The sequence below is a fragment of the Aulonocara stuartgranti genome, assembly GCF_965226115.1.
Source record: "Aulonocara stuartgranti genome assembly, chromosome: 7".
NCBI classification, from domain to species: Eukaryota; Metazoa; Chordata; class Actinopteri; order Cichliformes; family Cichlidae; genus Aulonocara; species Aulonocara stuartgranti.
In genome coordinates this window covers 29,237,876-29,253,859 of record NC_138945.1, presented here as the reverse complement: position 1 = coordinate 29,253,859, position 15,984 = coordinate 29,237,876, and positions in this window count along the sequence as shown.

Genomic DNA, 15,984 nt, shown 5'->3' with positions numbered 1-15,984 from the left:
TTCAGTCACAAACTGATAACGAACTGGCAGCAAACGGACTCTGTCTTATTGGAGCTTTATTTCCATCTTGATGCACCAAAGTCACTTTGAAGACAAGACCTGGTCCCTTGCTGAAGTAGCCATTTCAAAGGCAACAAGATTGCAAGTTCATGTCACATTTATGCTCATTGTTTTCTCTAGTGTCACAGGGGACAAGCTAATTTATGACTCTCAGTGTTGACCTTGAGCTTTCTCTAACTCTGGTAAACTAGTTTTAACTGCCAAATTCAGCTATCATTATCTAGGGAGGTGGCAGAAGAAAAAAATGGTCTTATGAGTTTTTAACAAGGCTGTGACAAATGTCGCCATTTAGAGAAGCGAGCTTGTTGAATGCAACAGCTCAACAGTGTAGACAGGTCCTCTCCACTGCAACAGTGTTCTGCTCTGCTGCAGCAACAGATACAGTTACGTAATGAGTTTCAAAGCAATAGTTAACATTCCTAACACACACACACACACACTCGAGCGCACACACACGCACACAAAGACACCAAATCCGACTTTGTTAAACCTCAGCACCTCGGTTATCACCCCCCCCACCCCTTCCTTGCACCCGCCCCTTCTCCCTCCTCCCTCATTCAGCTGTATCATGATTCTGCAGCTCAACCTCTGCAGCATGACTCCACTTTCCTCTCTGCACCTCAGCCCCCCTCTATTTGTTGACGAGTCCAGGAGAAACAGAAATGGCTTAAAATAACTGGAGGTAGAACTATAGTACTTTCACACTTACACACAAATATCACTGTCCTCTCTTTGTCGTACATACAAGCACTCATACTGCAGACTTGCAGCATGACCACAAATTCTTGTATACACACAAACATCACAGACAGCACACGTCATACTGAGTGTTACTTTAAGCTTCACAGACACTTTAATCTTTCCTAATGTGGTTATCGGCAGACTGAGATATAACAATACATAGCTATGTAATGTAGGTCTATAATGTACTTATAATGTAGACCTTATAATAATAATCCTTCAACACTACATAAAGAGCTCCATCCTCCCTGCAGCTCTTATTTAGAGGAGAAAAACCTCCACCTTTGTCTGTATTCTTTACACAGAGACAAACCCCTTATGACACAAAAGCTGAATTCTATTCATTTTTGGCATGAAAGCAAAGGAAAAAGTACAGATTTGAACAGTTTTTTAATACAGTTAAAGCATTAAAAAGTTTTTGAACACATTTTTAAACCATTATTTCCTAAAAATAAAAAACTTTGTTTTTATTTGTTTGTAAGAAATCTTCAGGTATCTGCAGTTTTCTATTTTTTTTCCCTAATCTTATAGTTGCAAAATTTTCAGAAAATGTAATTTTATATCTGACATCAAGTGTTTGTAATGCGATATCACAGGAAGTGTGACATATTTTAAACATTTTGTCTCTAGAAGTTTTAAGAGTTTTGGTTCCCCATCTGTAAACAGGACAGGAACTCCCATAATCTTGTGATTTGTAAAGATGTGGTTGACTGTTCTGCGTGAACTCAAATCTGCATATATTTTCCCAAATCAACTTTTTGAGGGGATTTTTCAGACAAATAATTTGACTGGCCATGTTAATTTGTACTAAAAATGTTTGTCTTACTGGGTTATAGCATGTCATCGGAATATCTAATTATCTTGTGTTGTTGTCGTTCATCATAATTTATGGTGATTTTTTTTGTTTGTTTGTTTTTAAAGCAATACAACAAATAAGGTTTGTAAGGTTGGATTTGCTGTTAGCTATTTTTGTTTGCTTGTGATAGTTTTTGATAACATTAGGTACAGTAACTTCTTGGCTAATGCTAACTGAATACTCAAATAACGTAACTGGTCAGTTGCAATGTTGACCATTCACTGACACGGGGATATCAGATTGCGCTTATGTTATTACTATGTTACTTTGCACTTATTTGTGGGTACATGCTTTTGTGCATACAACCCATGCAATAAGTTTGCATGTTATTCAAACATACTTGCATTAGCTGATACCTTGGGACTTATTTCTTATTGCCTTATTGCCCCACTGTACTCGCAAAGAAAACATGACTGCAGCTAAAATGCTAACTATGAAGTTTCAAAACAGAGCCTCTCAAACCAATCTGTGAAGTCACTGTGGCTATGTTCATCTTTTATGTACAGTTTGTGGATTTGACAGTGCCTTCTAGCACCCTGTTAGCACCTGTCAACACACCCTCAAGTCTTTTTTTTTGCTTACAAATGAGAGCCACAAACCCACTTTAAGACAACCAACAGTGTCTACAGTCCTCAGCACCTCAGGGCAATCTCGTCCCAACCTGATCTGCCTGTTTTGCTGCCAGGTGCGGACATGGATACAATCTGATGGGTATGAGTGAAGTCACGCCTTCATACACAGTGCACATTTGAGTTGACCAGAAAAATGTACCAGAAAACACATTATACAATCCCCCATGCTGTGTACATTTCATAAAGAATATATTATGCATCGTCATGATGCTGTTGAGATGCTATTTGCACAGTTATATCCAGTTAGTTCATGAGCATCAGCTATACTAAGTACTATAACCTAATTATAAAAAGCTAAAGAGCTATAACATTATTTTATAGGAGAAAATGGCATTGAAAGTTCATCACAGCAAAAAACATTAAAGCAAAAACATTAAAGACATTTACCCCCAAGAAACCTTTAAGTCTCATTACCTTTTATGTCTAATATTTCTGACCGTTTAATTCAGTGTGGTCATGTGTGGGCGTCATTTTCATTTCCATTATTGTGAGTACACATACTGTAATCTATTCTCAAGTCTTCCTTTCAAAAGAGAACTTCAATGTGAGTTAATTAACAACTACATTGTCTTATTTTTTTTTTAAACTTTTCTGGTTTCTTCATTTGCCGCAACAGAAAATACGCACTGAGGTAATTTCCTCATGCATGGGTACTGAATAGACAATCCACAGAGGGCATAACACTAAAATGTCTCAAAAATGATGGAGGTGGAGGATGGAGACATAAAAAGAGAGACAGTGAATCTGCTACTGTGTAGGTGGAGACAACAGAGGAGGGAGGAGGGCTGCAGTGAAGGAGGCTGATGAGTGACTCTGCAGATTAAAACCATAATGTCAGAGCACTACAGATGATCCAGGATATTGGAGGTAGATGGCTAGAACTGCATGGAGCCATGCTGTTTGCAAGCAACTGACATTTTTAGAAAATAATATCTGCTTGCTTTGCTGAGAGCCCTGAACAGAGAAAAAAAATTAACGGGAATGCACTTTAAGACAAACACAATTAACTTTTGTAGATTAAAATAGAAAAGAATGGAATAAAAACATCAACACAGATTAACGGGATTGATAATATCAGTGACTTTACACAGAGAAGGAAGTATTAACATTTTCCTCTTTCATCTTGTGCACTGGTATTTTTATAGCCTCTGCAGATCGTGAGCATGAGTCAGGTCTTTGGGACCTTAGGGACGCACCTGGTTACTAGATTGTTCTTTTGGATGAATGTTTCTTCTTTGTTTATAACTGCTAAAAAGCTGTCAGATCAAAGGCATTTCAGAATGAAGCCTAATGTATTATGAATGTAAGAGGCTGATTTTGTGACAAGATAAGAGAAGGAGAGAAGGGAAGGAAAAACTGACACTGATGAAATAATTAAGTAAGGGTCTCAGAGCATTTTCCCTCAGTGGGGTAATTGGGTTTAGTCTGCTCTGCTTCAGCTGATCGTTCACTTCCTCCTCTAGACATCCAAAGCTGCTGACTTCAGCTTTAAATACCTTTAAAGACTCAATATGAGGCATTGCCCCATCAGCGTGTGTGATGCATCGAGGCAGGAAAAGACGTGCTCTCCGTGACTGCCTTGACCCTGAAGAATGGCATCCTCTACAGACATCGGGTCTGTGGGGGACTCTGTGGACCTATTAGCAAACTGCAACATGTGTAAACGAATTTGTCTCAATGACATTGGTGCCGGGACACATCGACAACTGGCACAGCCAGTACATGCTGACACACATGGTTCAGGGACAACAAGGGCTCACATATCCAGGAGCAACACTGCTGAAGGCAGAGGAAAGATCTTCAGCAATAAATGTTCTATACATCCTGAAGGTAGTTTTTATGCATAGACCTTTTAGCTTATCAAGGTCCACATTAAGTTTAGCAGTGCAGCAGCTATTCTTCCTGGGGTCACAATGCTATCATACAATAAAATGAAAGAACAATTGTTACAAACATATGAAATATTAATCAAATTAGTTATTTTGACAGTATTATAGTAAGATAGTAATTGATTTAAATATTGTAACAAGCATAGCTCATTTTGGGTCAATGCACACTGATCCCAGCTGTCATAGCTGTAATGTTGCTGTGTGGCAGGCAGGATGAGGGCCCAAATGCAGGACTCGTTTGGGCATGGGAGTTTAACTGAAAATGGCAGCTTTATTGCTGGGAAATCCACAATAACATTACCTTACAAAAAAAAACCAAATAAACAACACGGGAACGTGGGAACTAAGGCCTGAAACACCGGAAAACTGGAACTTAAGCAGGAGCACAAGAAAACAAACCTGGAACTGAGAAGCTAAGAAACTAAACAGGCGCACAAGGACAAGGGAAACACACAGCTGTGAGGGTGCACGACATGACAAAGGGCAAAGGTAAACACAGGGCTTAAATAGACATAACAAGACAAAGGAAGCAAAGCAGAATACGCTGACATAAGACAAGGACTATCAAAGTAAAACAGGAAGCACGAGACATTTGCAAAGATGAAGACTCAGAAACAGACTTGACACTGAGACATGACTGACTGGATATGCAACATGGAACACAGGGAAGACATGAAGTGACTGAAACTAGGAGCTAGAACTACAGATATAATATAAACAGAAAACCAAAGCCATGAATAACAAACAATCAAGGGATATAAGTTAAAGAAACACAAGACTGGGTCACGGACCCAGTACCGTGACATAAGAGTCAGGATCAATATTAAATTAATAAAATTCAAAAATCTGATTTAATTTAATTTGATTGAAATTTATTTAGCTATCTGCGAAGTTTATTAGATGAATATGACATTTTAGTTTAATTCTACTTTGCTTGTGACTTCAAATGGCAGTTCATAAGTAACTGAGATCACGCTATTCCTGCTATGGTATATTTAGAATATTTTAATGGATTTTACTAAAATACTGTGGTAGTAAGCAAAGCTTCTGATACTTTAAATAGTTCTCAGAAATATGGTTGTGAATAGGTTTGTTCTGTCAGTCAAAGAATTTGTTGAAATAACCACCCTAAAATACTATTTAGTACAATAAAGTAACACTTTATTGTACTAAAGTACTTTTTTATCATATGACATTTTGTAATACAAAGCTGAATTTGTATGTATTGTCATCATCATCATCATCTTTTATTATTATCATTATTATCATTATTATTTATTTATTTATTTATTTATTTTACCACTAATCTAACTTGATTTCTTGTTTCTTTTCTTTTCTTTTTCTGTTTTTTTTTTTTTAAATAAAGCCCCAGACTGTGACAAAGTCTCCACCATGTTTTCCAGATGCCTGTAGAGACTCACCGTTGTACCTCTGTCCTGGACTCCTCCAGATAATCATAATTTAAACCAAAATTTCACATTCGTCAGTCAGAGTTGTTCGTTCTGTGTAGACACAACACTGGTTCATCCCTTGATTTAGCTCCAATTTTTTTTGTCAATTTTTCATGTCAGTGTTAAATAAAAGAAAACATTCAAAAGCCTGGAGAACTGTTACTGGAGACCACATTAAAAAAATTCCAAGAAATTGTGATTCCTTGGGAGCAAAATATAAAGAAATCAGGAGTGGCCTCATAGACATAGGCTGTCTTCACAGCATAAACTTTTGATTTGTCATTGCTGGAGTGGAATTAATCGCAGTATCAATGGCTCTGTTCTAATCAAGTGTCCTTTGAGGATGACGGTGTGATAGTGAGTCAGCAGCACAATAATTGATTTCTTGTTTCACAAACACTGTTCGGGTATTGACCAAAGACTGTAAAAAACAAAAAGAAACTGGATTAATGTTAATGAATAAAAGACTCATGTAGAATAATTAGTTTTTTACTTATAATTAAACACACAAACACAATTGCAACAATTACAAATAAACATAACAATTAGTTCTGAATACTTTTCAAATACTTTGTTTTACTTGTAATTTAATTTTTTATTTGCTGTTTTTCTTATTTTGCTCTTCTTTATTTTTTTATGTTTCCTTTCTTCCCTTTTCCCTTTTATAATGAAGGTGAATGTGAGTACTGATTTTTCCCAGCACAATCATTATTGTATCCCTATGCCTAAAAAAAAGTAATGAATCATTTAAAGCACACAACCCAGTATGACACCATCACATGCTGAGTGGTTGTTGTACACCATAAGTTGCATGGCTCTTTGTACTTCTAATACTGGAAGACAAGTAATAGTGACACTTCTATCAGCAACAGCAAATAATTATTCAGCGTTGTTTTCTCATAGTAATTGTAAGGTTTTCACTTTCACTAATCATACTGCTTGCTGTAGTGTGAGTATTAAGAGTGTAATATCTGGATATTATCTGAGGCCGCCTACAGGGAGAAGGTGGATCATCTGGCTGAGTGGTGCGACACAAACAACCTGCTGCTTAACACTGAGAAGACCAAGGAGCTCATCGTGGACTACAGGAGGAATGCTGACCCACATCCACCCATCCACATTAAGGGGACGGCTGTGGAGCGTGTGAGCAGCTTCAAGTTCCTGGGAGTCCACATCTCCGAGGATCTCACCTGGACGACCAACTGCTCCAAGCTGGTCAAGAAGGCTCACCAGCGCCTCTTCTTCTTGAGGACTCTGAGGAAGAACCACCTGTCCTCAGACATCCTGGTGAACTTCTATCGCTGCACCATCGAGAGCATCCTGACCAACTGTATAACAGTCTGGTACGGGAACTGCTCTGCCTCGGACAGGAAGGCGTTGCAGAGGGTCGTGAAAACTGCCCAGCGCATCGCCGGAGCACCACTTCCTGCCATGAAAGACATCTACAGGAAGCGGTGTCTGAAAAGGGCTGGGAAAATCATCAAAGACCCCAGTCACCCATCACATGGACTCTTCACCCTCCTGCCCTCTGGGAGGCGCTACAGGAGCCTCCGGACTAAGACCACCAGGTACCGGAACAGCTTCTTCCCCACAGCTGTCAGACTCCTGAACTCTGCCTCCTGACATCTGACCCACGTTAACTCATGGACTGAACATACACACACACACACACAATGGACAACTGTACCCTCAAACACAATAATAACATGGACTGAACCACCACTCACAACCACTAGCACTTTATATAGCCTCTGTAGGAATTATATCTCACTTATCTTAACTGCACTACTGTATAGTTCTGTGTAAATAATCATTCTGTACATTTGATAATTTTTAATCCTACAACTGTTTACAACTTGCACAGTTCCCATTTCTGTATAACTGTATATCTCAGATTCTGTAAAGTTATTTATTTCATATTCTGTAGAGTTTTTCATATTTATATCCTGTTCATAGCCTGGGGCGATCGTGGCTCAAGAGTTGGGAGTTCGCCTTGTAATCGGAAGGTTGCCAGTTCGAGCCCCGGCTCGGACAGTCTCGGTCATTGTGTCCTTGGGCAAGACACTTCACCCGTTGCCTACTGGTGGTGGTCAGAGGGCCCGGTGGCGCCAGTGCCCGGCAGCCTCGCCTCTGTCAGTGTGCCCCAGGGTGGCTGTGGCTACAATGTAGCTTGCCATCACCAGTGTGTGAATGTGTGTGTGAATGTGTGGATGACTGGATATGTAAAGCACTTTGGGGTCCTTAGGGACTAGTAAAGCGCTATATAAATACAGGCCATTTACCATTTACATAGCTTGTACTCACTACAGCCAGTTACTGTACATAGTTATAGAATATTCATAACATACTTCATACCGTGTACATTATAACATACCATAATAGACCCATTTCTGTAATATACTCACATATCTATATTATTGCTAATATATATTGTAATATATCTATATCACTAAAGCACTTCTGGATGGATGCAAACTGCATTTCGTTGCCCTGTACCTGTGCATGTGCAATGACAATAAAGTTGAATTCTATTCTATTCTATTCTATTCTATTCTATTCTATATCTGGAGTCCAACACTTTCAGTGACTAATGGTGGTCTGACAGGAGGTCTAGGCAAATATTATCATAATATATAGCATAAATAGGCAATCTCATCATTAGTCTGAGCTCTAAATAATTTATCTGGAGCACCAAATGCTACAGATAAATGGCAACAACAAAATAAATCACTGCCTAGGCAACACTGTGAATTTCCCTTCATCACAGGGAAACGAGAAAACATGCTTAGTGGGATATAACGTGTTTGTATGTGTGTATTTATGCTTCAGATTAGTTTTGCAATTTTCTCAGCGAGCTGACAGATTGATACAACACTCCCCAGTTTGTTTGTCATATATTTTGTTATGTAACTTTAGGTGAGTGATTGAATCTCATGTTGAATTTATTAAAGGTTTGATGGCTTCCCTGCTGAAGAAGTATGTTGAAGGGAATCACTTTTTTCAGGTTGCTTTTCAAACATTTTCTAGCGGAACAAGTGATTTGCGTATTTGTGCATTTCACATATACCCGTTTTCCCCTACTGATTTGTGGAAAAAATCAAACTGATTTAGAAACTCGAAGGACTGAATATTAGCATTTTCCTTGCTGATGCCTGCTCCATACGATCGGTGTGTGTGTGTGTGTGTGTGTGTGTGTGTGTGTGTGTGTGTGTGTGTGTGTGTGTGTGTGTGTGTGTGTGTGTGAAGTGACAGGCCTGTCTTGGGCTTTTGCCAATCCTTTTCCCTGTGTGAGGAAGATGTGGAACAGTTTTATTTCTGTCTGTGGCTACTTAGCCATCCACAGAGGATCGCCTATGAGAAAAAAAACTCTGCTCGATGTTAACATGGACATACACACACACACACACACACACACACACACACACACACACACACAGAGAGAGAGAGAGAGAGAGAGAGAGAGAGAGAGAGAGAGAGAGAGAGAGAGAGAGAGAGCTACTGATGCATTGCAGATAAACTGCAGATCCTTGTGTCACCCCTCCCTTTCTGTTCTCCTTTGCAAACCCCTTCTACTGTTGTTCATCTTTCTTTTTTTTTTTGCCCTCGCAGTATCCATGACATCACTTGCTCCCCACCTCCCACCAGCACCACCCAGTACAGCTATCCACAAGCTGTCACACCCTGCTTACCTCCCCACAAGATGCTCTTACCCTTCCACCTCTCAACCATCCATCTCAGGAGGCGTACAGCCAATCTTTGACCTTTGCAGAACACTGAAGACGAAAGTTTTCAGATCCACTACAACATAAGATTGTTTAACAAATCATTATTGATTTGGCCTTGAGCCAAAAATCCATGGTTATGCAGACTCTGGCTCTTGTTATTTTAAAAGTGAATTGTTACCCCACCTAAGAAATCTGTGGACAAATAAAATGTTCTGGAAGTGTAATTAAGGTGTTCATTTATATGAAAATTGACGATTTGTCGCCGCCACCACCAGGACAGTGAAGTCTGGTAAGTTATAGGAGTGGATTCAAATGATTTTAGTTGCAGAATATCATCAAAACCCTAAAAAATTTACACAGAACTGAAATTGTTTTGTATTTTTCTCAATTATTTTCACTCAACCTAAAAGACAATGTACAAATAGATTTTCTTCCCTGGTGCGTGCATCAGAGCAGCTTTGAAACCCACCGGGGAAAAAATATGTTAATCAATGTACAGGGCACCTCGAAGGGGAGCTGATGAAGCAATAATGTAAATTCATCACTGACAGACCATGTGCCTGTGAAGTGCAATGTATGCACACACGTACACAAATTCAAATGAAGAAAACAAGTGATACGGTCAAATATTTTGACATTGTTATAGAAATTATGTTATTCATTTTAAACCAAAGGTTTAAAATAAAATAACTGTAACACAGTCTTTAATGCATCACTTCAGAAAAACAAGCACGCATATATATGCATCAGTACAGAGTTTTAACCTATGTATGACATTTTTACAGTCTGGTGCTTTGAAGGACACCAGTGTTACAACTGCTAGTACTGTAGATGAATTTGACAAGGTTACCAAGGTGGATGAAAGTGTCATGTGTGGCTGTGTGCAGGCAGGAGTGGTGGACCCAAAGCGCAGACACAAGGAGCAAAAAGATAAACTCAAATGCAACTTTACTGGTGGATGGCTGACTGGAAATACAGGAAACTTATACTGGCAAGCAGATGGACAGACTACACAGCATGGGACGATGGCGATCAGACAAAGGAAAACACAGAGCTTAAATACACAGAGGAGCAATCAGTGAATGAGAGACAGAAGGGAAACACAGCTGGGGCAAATCAGGGCTAACGAGACAGGGGAAGCAAAACTTGATACAATAACCTGAGACACAGACTTCAAAGTAAAACAGGAAACATAACACAGAGACGCGGACTTGACAAGGGGATACTGCAACTAAGAAACACAGACAGAAACCAGAAAGTAGAACACGAACAAAGAAACCAAAACACTAGAAATGATAAATTAAGGCAAAATCAAAGTACAATAATAATGAAAACCCAAAACTCTGGGTTGATGACCGAGGTCTCCTAACAGAAAGAAGACAGTCAAAGATGTGACATTTGATCATTGACCCTTTCACACATAGTGGTCACTACAGTGAACAGCTATTCAAAGGCCGTTTTCTTGTATTTGTGTCAGTGTTGATGGTATACTTGCACATAAACCACTGATGTGTCACTCCATACACATCAGTTGTCCACCTAAGTGGACATGTAAACAATTCTTTGAAAAGTGCATGCTTAAAAAGAAAATGAAGTTCAAAAATCTTTTTTTCATGCCTAAAGATGAATAAAAATACTTTTAAAAAAGTCCTGATTGAAGTTGTCATAATCAGAGATGGGCAGTAACGCGTTACTTGTAACGCGTTACTGTAATCTGATTACTTTTTTCAAGTAACGAGTAAAGTAAGGGATTACTATTGCAAAAACGGTAATTAGATTACTGTTACTTTCACGTAGGAACGCTGCGTTACTGCGTTACTAAAACCGTGATTTTTTGCAAGAATGTCTCATGACAGTGACGTAAGCGAGTGCGCCGTTAGTGACAACAGCTGTGTGCAGATCAACAATGGATAATATATCGAGTGCGGGAGAGAGTATGAGCATGCAGCGTTTAAAGCGTGGAAGTACTGACCTTACTTTGAGTTTGATTCCATAAAAAGTGACAAAAACATTAGTGTCCGTTGTGCGTGGGAAGAAAACTTCTTTTTACAGCGAAAAAAAACCCCTAAACTTCCAAGCAAGCACCGAGTGCGCTATGACGTAATGGGAAATTCACAGAGAAACTCGCGGATTCTTCCACTGACCGCAGCACACCTGCACCAGGGTAAACCTCCGCCTACCGCAGTTCTGCTTTACAGGTGAAAATAGAGCAACAGGACCGCTGAGTCTTTGACTTTATTTATTTTCTGCTGTGTTTTACTTGCATCTATTTGAAAGACTGAGTGTAAACACAAAAAATATTTTATTTCATGTGCTGGAATGTGCAGAAAATAGGTTTAAATGTTAAACTAATTTATTCAAGTCAGAGAATGTTGCTTATAGTTTAATTTTTGCTTGATGCATAAAGTTAAAAGAATAAAACTAATAAAACAAGTTAAAAAAAGAGACTTTTCCATTTGATTACATTTTGTATGATGGATTATGCAGAAAAAGTAGAATTGGGCTGAAAGATCTATCGCTTTATCACCTCTTCAGGTTGTAAATTGTGTTTTTAAAAAGTAACTAAGTGACTAAGTAACTAAGTAATTAATTACTTTTGAAAATAAGTAACGGGATTACTTTTTTGGGGAAGTAATCAGTAATTAGTTACTGATTACTTTTTTCAAGTAACTTGACCAACACTGGTCATAATTCATGCATGAAAGGGTTAATCAAATGTCCTATTTTCATATATGGACCTACAATGTAATATAAGTGTACCTGTGAAGTCTCTCTGTACTGAGGAGCTGAGAATTATCAGCAGACGTCTTAATTAATCTCCCTGTGTTTATGTCTGTCTGTTTATGTCTCAGTGTCATTCTTTCTCTCCTCTGGCTCATGACATACTGCTTCACCTCATGAATAAATAAGTGACAGAAAGGCAACAGGCAGCCTTGTTAATTGCATGAAAGATCGAAGCATCATTGTGGTAAGTATTACAATTATTTAGTTAAGCTATAGATTCCCAGTCCTCTTGAATACTATTACAAGAAGGCTACATTAAAACCTTTAGGTGTTAGGTGACGGCTGTGTGCGGACAGGGATAGGACCCAAGATGCAGACTCCAGAGACAAACTTAAACCAAAACAGCTTTAATGCTGAACGCAAACATAACACAACTGGAAAAAACTCAAAATAAACTAACACCGGTGGACTGGCAAAACACACAGCAAAATAAACAGTAGATCGCGACATGGACACAGAGAAACACAGGGCTTAAATACACAGAGGGAGCAATCAGGGAATGAGTAACAGGAGGGAAAAACAGCTGGGGCAAATCAGGCCTAACGAGACCAGGGGAAGCAAAACCAGACACATTAACATCAGACATAGACTTCCAAAGTAAAACAGGAAACATAACACAGACTCACAGGCAAGCACTAAAACAAAGGGAACAGAGATGTGGGACCAGGGCAGACACAGACACTGACTGGACGTGGAAATACAGCAGACAGGGAAGACAGCAACAAAGGAACACAGACAGAAAACCAAAACACTAAAACTCTAACCAAACCCCACCCAGAGGACCTTAACTTAAGAAAAACCCGTAAAGCAAAGCTACAATATAAAGAAATAACAAAATCAAATAACCAAAAACACAAAACACTGGGTCACCGACCCAGGAACCCTAACATTAGGTAGATTAAGCTCTAAATATAATACTACAATTAGAGATGACTAAACTTGGTGACTACACCAACTAACACTCGTAAAGTCTCACTTTGAATCAAAATATATGTATTTTGTAAAAAGCAGTCTTAACTCCTGCTAATTGATGGTTACCTATTTTCAACCAGAAACTGGGCTTTAGTTTGACAAATGTACTAATAAATTGTAAATTTTAATACTATGCCATGGTTGAATCTGGAAGTAGTCTGACTTATTGACTTCACAAACACGAAGCATTTGTCATTATCCAGTTATTTAATTCAATTCAGTTTTATTTGTATAGCAACAAATCACAAAACACAGTTGCCTCAAGGAGCTTTATGTTGTAGATAATCCTAAAATAATACAGAGAAAAAAGACAAAACCCCAAGAATCAGATGACCACCTATGAGCAAGCGACAGTGGGAAGGAGAAACTCCATTTTACAGTTTTTCTCCATTGGTTTGGCTCATTTCTTGAAACAGAAATTACATTCTCAAAATAACATGGACAAACCTCCAAACGTCTTGGCAAATGTTCACAACAGAATGGCATTTCTCATTCATTTTATCAAATGGAAAATGCCTTAGTACATGTCTCAATTGTCTCAGTGCATCTTTGCAAATGTACAAGTAGCCTACAGTTATACAGTTAGCCCACATTTAGCACATTTTCCAAATGAATAGATCTTGTAGATCTAAACTGATTAGTTGATTCTCAGTCTAATGATCATTCCCTCCAAAACATGTCAGCATGATTTCATTGTATAAGTACTTGCATGCACAATTGTCTGTTCAATTGTCAAAATTGGTCAAGAACATAATACCATGAATACCATATATGAACTTCTTTGAATATTTGATAAATTGATGACAGTCATTGACAGTCAGGTGAAACTAGACTAACGAAGGGGTAGTGTCACACACAGGTGTGTTCCATGATTGTGTGCTGCCAAACACAGATATATAGAGCTTGACCAGAGCCAGTCCGATCTTTGAACATGGATAGACAAGGCCAAGCAAACGGACAAGGGGAAGTTCTTCCTCAAGGAAGAGGAGGAAGAAGAAGAGGAGGAGGACTGAGAATGCGTGGTGGAGGAATAGGGGAAAGAGGCCGCAAATAATGCCATCACATTGAGACAGATCTGTGATGCCATCCTTCAGGACAATCATATTCCAGAATATAAACACATTAAGCATCTCCACAATAGACTGGGTTTTCAAGAAGCATCAGATGACAATGAAACAAATCTACAGGGTACCATTTGAGAGGAACTCTGACCGAGTGAAGGATCTGCGCTACCAGTATGTAAATGTAAGTCAGTTACTGGTTGTCTCTCATTATAACCTTACCTGTAATCACAGTAAGCAGTAGTTCACTTATTTGGTTTCAATACCTCCTTTACCTGATTTCAGAATCAGTATTTTCTTCATCTGACTTTAAGAATTTCAACAGAAAACTGCAGTTTACTGTATGATACGATTCTCATTATAATCCTTATTTTGTTGTCTCCCAATCAAATCTAATACTGTAGGTTTTACTGTAACATCTCAGTAAGTCATCAGTATTTCCCACTCCCCTTTCTATCAAATACCCCTGCAGTACTTCCTCATAGGCCTATCACTAGTTTAGAACCACTGGAGCAGTGGCCTGTAGTATATTGAACCTGTGGGGGAGAACATGTAATTGTCTAACTGTAGTATATGACTCTTCTGTATGACTGATTTTATGTTCTTTACTCTATTTTAGAGAATAATGGCATTGGAAGGACATGAGACCCCTCACATCCTGGTGTTCGTGGATGAAGCTGGCTTCAACCTGGCCAAGGGCCGAAGACGTGGCCGTAATATTATTGGCCACCGGGCCACAGTGGATGTCCCAGGTCAGCGAGGGGGCAATATAACTATGTGTGCTGCCATTTCTGAGAATGGTGTGGCCACTCACATCCCCAGTCTTGGCCCATACAACACACACAAGCTCCTCATCTTCTTGGATCGCCTTTATACCGATTTTATATTGAAATTGAGAGAGGTCTCATAGGGCCTCACCTACCCATTCATGTAATTGTGTGGGACAATGTCAATTTCCACCATAGCCCACTCATTAGGAGCTGGTTTGCAACGCATCCAAGGATGGTCATGGGGTTCCTACCACCTTACTCTCCTTTCCTCAATCCGATAGAGGAGTTTTTCTCTGCTTGGAGCTGGAGAGTGTATGAGCATCATGCTCAGGATCAGCCGTTCCTGCTCCATGCTATGGACGCAGCGTGTGACGACATTACAGGAGATCAATGCAGGGGATGGTTGCGGCATGCACGCCGTGTCTTCCCTCGTTGCATTGCTAGAGAAAGTATCCGCTGTGATGTGGACGAGAATCTGTGGCCAGACGGACAACAGCGTGTAAATAATCAGGAGGGTGAAGACAGTGGACAAGAGCGGGAGAATGAGTACAGCGACCACTGAATAAGTCCTTGTTTTTTGATTTTGTGTTCATACAATTTACTACTGTAATGTACATTTTCTTTTTACATATGTATGAAACTTTCTTTGCGTGTGAATAAAAAATGGTTATAACTTCCTTGGTAGTGTGAGTGCAATCTGTGATGTCAAACCTTGGAGGCTACTCTTTTCTGTCGTATATTGTTGGTCCTCTGCCATAGTGACAAAAAATCTAAACATTTTGTATGGCAGTACTCACACAATGCCAAAGGGATGATGCATTTTGGGGGCACTGACTATTCAGATTAGAAAGAAATGTAGTTTTGACACATGAGTGAACAGTTTTAGGAGAGATATGAGCTTTTGCAGGTGGACCATGTTGTTGTGATCAACCATCCAGGTTTATTTTGACAAAAGCACCAAGAATGATGAGAATGTCCCATCTGTGTCGAGAAATGAGCCAAAGCTATTGAGAAGGATCTTTGCCATTTTGGAGACACTGACT